This window comes from Austrofundulus limnaeus, unplaced genomic scaffold (assembly GCF_001266775.1).
Source record: "Austrofundulus limnaeus strain Quisiro unplaced genomic scaffold, Austrofundulus_limnaeus-1.0 Scaffold27, whole genome shotgun sequence".
Taxonomy (NCBI): Eukaryota; Metazoa; Chordata; class Actinopteri; order Cyprinodontiformes; family Rivulidae; genus Austrofundulus; species Austrofundulus limnaeus.
The window spans coordinates 568,125-572,945 of record NW_013952429.1 but is presented as its reverse complement, the minus strand read 5'-3'; positions in this window follow the sequence as shown (position 1 = coordinate 572,945).

The window sequence follows — 4,821 nt, the reverse complement described above, 5'->3', positions numbered from 1 at the left end:
CACACACACACACACACACACACACACACACACACACACACACACACACACTTAAAAACACTTTCCACTATTACAGTTGCAAGTCACCACTCTGAAACTTTCTCCTCCACAGGGATTTGCAGTTGGCGACAGCTCCAGGACTTCATTCATCTCCACTCTATGATATTGTCCCTCACCTCTATAGACTTTGGGATTGTGTCATACTGCTACACACCCCTCTTGATGCCTTTTCACACACAAACACTGACACAAACACAACAGCAAAAAAAAACCCTTCCCTAATGAAAAACAAATACTGAACCTCAGCAGATTAATAACAAAAGCATGGATGACTCCTGAAATGAATATTTCAGTTCAGTTCACTCCTAAGTGACAGCATCAGCCTAATTGGCAGTTGTTATATGTTGACTGGCCTGGCTTTTTGTGGACTGAAAGTAACTACAGTTGAAATGACGGTGCAGTCGAGACGTTTAAAGCAAAATTTATTTTTGTGACATTGAGTCTCACGGTTGTCAGAAATTTTACTCTTAACCCTCCCTCTGCCATTTTGATTCTTCTGTGACTAAATAATACTGCAGATCAGGACAATTATATTATATTATGACATATCATTATGACAATAAGGTAGATGATAATGTTTGTTTGTTTTTTCTTTGCATGTTTCTGATTGTTTATTTGCTTGTTTGTTTGCAAAACATCTCATGCACCACCTGACAGATTATAATGATTGATGGATTCACATGGAGAACGAATTCATTTTTTATTACACCTAATTCAAGATGGCTGCCACAAGTAACTGACCTCAGAAAACCCAAAAATGGCTATAACCCACTCTCTTAAAAACATAACGAGCTAAAATTTAGTGAGGTAGTGGCTAAGAGTCATCCCTCACACATATGGAGTGCTGAATTTTACAGGACATCTTTGCTTGACACTTTTGCATAAACTGTTGGACTTAACCTAAGAAAATAATCATTCAATGAACATCTACAACCAATGGAGTACCTACCTGTCAGTGCTCTTTTTGAAACAACTCAAAAGGTCAAAGTTTTTGCAAAACTCAGGAAGCACTTTATGATGCAAGATCCATTACAAATTTTGACTGATTGACACAACATACGTTCAATAGGGGGTGGGATAACATGAGGGCTCAGCTGGCCCTCCCTGTTTGGAATGGTAATGAACAAGCTGATGGATGAGGTCCGACTGTAGTCACCATGGGCTATGGATGTCTGCAGACAACAACATTGATCTGTTTGGGAGAGGGCGCTGGTGGAGAGAGACTGGAGAGGTTAAAGTTGAGAAGTAGGATGTGTGTGGGGATGAGAGGGAGACAGTACCTCTACTCCAAGGAGTAGGTGCTGAAGGTGGTTGATTTTAAGTACCTGAGATCAACCGTTGATAAATGGTCAATGGACTGACTTAATGCTTTACTAAGCCCCATGGGGACCCCAAAGTGCTTTCCACTACAGTCATCAACCCACGAACACTTACATTCACACACTGATGTGGTAATGGTAAGCTTTTGTAGCCACAGTTGCCCTGGGGTACACTGACAGAGGTGGGACTGCCATGGACTGGCACCACCGGACCCTCAGACCACCATCAGTAGGCAAGGTTGGTGAAGTATCTTGCCCACGGACACTACGACTGAGACAGATCGAACTGGCAACCCTCCAGTTACAGGGTGACTTCCCTAACCACTCTGCCACAGCCGCCCCATTGCTCTGTGATGGACTTGCAACCTGTCCAGGATGCACCCTGCCCCACAGTGACGGCTGGATGTGGAAACACTTGAGCCCCATGATTCTGAAAGGAAGAAACAGCTAGGATGGATGGATGGATGGATGGATGGATGGATGGATGGATGGATGGATGGATGGATGGATGGATGGATGGATGAATGGATGGACAGACAGGATCAAACATCCAAGGAAATGAGTAGCGGAGTGTATAGAGATGAGTAAATTGCTGTGAAAGGGAAGGTTTCAAACATAGTGAGATCTACTATGATCTGTTTAGTAATGGTGGCGCTAACAAAAAGACAGGGAGTAAAACTGGAGGTGGCAGGGATGAAAATTTCAAAAGTTTCATTCAGAGTGACCAAAATGGACAGGTTTGGAAATGTGTACATCAGAGAGACAGCTCAGGCTGAGTGGTTTGGACTTATTGAACATATAGAGCTGCCAGTGAGGAAAAAAAAAATAGGATTACAGAAGGTGTAGTAAGGAGATTATGTAGAAGGTTGTTGTGATAGAGGAGGGTGTTGGAGTGAGATGGAGACAGAAGAGGTATGGTGACCCCCGTCCGAAAGAAGGTTACCATACAACCAATTGCTCAATACCAGATAAAGACACAAAACAGTGGACAGAAGTTAACACAGCCTTAACAGGTCAGCACATAAATCATTTAAGATTAATCACTTTCTTAATATCCCCTCTAAATCTTTGATAAGAAGATTAAAGGAGGTTAAACAGTTTTTTTTTTCCGTGTGCATTTAAGTTGGAAATGATGAATTTAGTGTACTCTGGCACAATATGGGCTTTTCTTATTACAACAGGAATATATGGATCTCTGTGTAATATCTAATAAAATACTTTTTTTAATTTGCTCAAGCTACAAAAAACCTTGAGCTTTTAAATATTAGTACATTTGTATCATGTGTGAATGTACAAGAGCTAATACAGCAGGCAGTTTTGACATTAGAGAGAAAAGCTTGGTTTGTTTATTGTGGATAAATTAGTTGTACTGATATTTGACTATTTAGTTGTACTTTACTTTTTTTAAAATTTTAACACAAAGTCAGTCATGAGTGCATCAAATGTCTGTAACGCAAGCATCAATTGCAAATATTTTTAGTTGTGATGATTTGATGTGATTGATTTGTTCATTATAAATTGCTTTCTTAAAATAAAAATAATGTATGAGTCAAATCTGATCAAACTACTCACACAGTCCTGACGCTGCTGATACGATTTTTTGAACACAATAAAATGTTGTGGGGAAAAAAAAAACACTTTCTGAAGTGCTTTAATCTGACAAACCACTAAACGAGACACACTGCTGACACAAACTCTTTGAAACAAAAGTTGGATGCGGTTTGCCTCACCAAGTGATTGAACCCACAAAGGAAACACTCTGACATTATGTCAAGATAACCAAACTGAAAAATAACGCTACAAAGCCATTACGGCTAACATCTGAGGAGCTTTGAGGTTGAAACACGTTCCTTCACAAATTTTGGAGAAAACATGGACACTTCCCGCATTTTGAATCCTGTGTCTTGTTCATGTGCAAAAACTCATTCATTTGATGCAGTTGAGATATTTTTAGGGGGGGGGAATATTTTTTATCTCTTTCATTCAACTGAAACTGAATGCTCTGTTGTTGTGCAACTTGTATAGTACTTTTTTATTGCTTATTTCTCTTATTTTACCCTTGACAATCTAGTTATTTTGTGACCTTGTGACACTTTTTTTCCCTCAGATAATAAGCCAGTGGCAAAGTTAACTTCTTTATACAGCCAAAGCCTTTAGCTTTAGTCAGAGACAAATGTCAGAGTTGCTGAACCAGCTCCATCCTCTCATGCAGAGTAACAACAAGTGAGATGAAATCATTACTGACTACTGATAAATAAGCAGCAGTAATTAAATGCAGCCACAATTAACTGTAGTGTGTGTCTCCCTGGGAGGATGTGGTTGAGATCCAGGCTCAAATGAAGTCTTATCTGGCTCCAGATCGGATGTTAAATCTCAGTTGAATTTTGCACTTTTTGCACAATTTTAGAAGTTGCAACTCTTCTGACAATTACGATAAATCATTTTGGAAATTTACAGGAACAGATTTTATACAACACAACATTCTACCAAACTGCAAAGAGTTTTTTTTATTGTTTTTTTAGTAGTATTGGATGAATGCTTACTATTTTCAAATAAGATGTTTAACTGTTTAAACCATGAGTAAGACACTTTAATTAACTGAATATTGACAGAATAGAATAGTGCATGGAAATATCTATTATTTTATTTTATTTTATTTTGACAGAAAGCCTTTTGAACTACTAGATAGTTTTTCATTTATTGTTCAGAAAGTAAATATTGAGTGAAGTCATCCCAATTTAGAAAGGCTGCCAGCCTGCCACACCAAGCTATGTCAACACATTATAACTTTGTCATTTTTTTCAAGGTTTTCTGATAATTAATTACAACACATCTTTTCAGTCATTACTAACTGTGCAAGATTGCCCCCAGCATTGAGTTTGGTCAAGAAATTACCAAAACGGCTGTAATTCTGTCAAAGGCTCATCATCTAATTAATAATCTCTAGCATGACAGGTGGCAAGTGATAAACATTATCTCTAAAATAATGCTCTGGTGTCAAATCCTTGGTTTCAAGGGTCATTGTTCTGCATATTTTACTTGTTTCTCTGTTACACCTGATCCAATTGTTAAATGAGTTCTATGTTATGTAGAAACCTGTTAATCAGCCATTCATTTAAATCAATTGTGATGAAACAAAAACCTCCAAAACAGGCTTGATGGGGTCTTAAGGACTTTTGTGAACCGAAATATTGTAAAACAACTGTATGCAAAATTAAAAGTTCTCTATTTTTAGTTAATATTATCCTACTGTAACAAAAGCTTAAAAGGGTGCTGAAAATGTGAGTGAAGCAGTTACATCATTGAACCACTAAGGGGCGATGTTTATTCAGTTTAATTTTTAAGACAACCCTTTTTGCCGTCAATGTACACAAAAGTGCTATGAACGACGTGCTTTAGTTAAGCAATGTAAGGAAATACATGTGCATGGTACATATTTTTC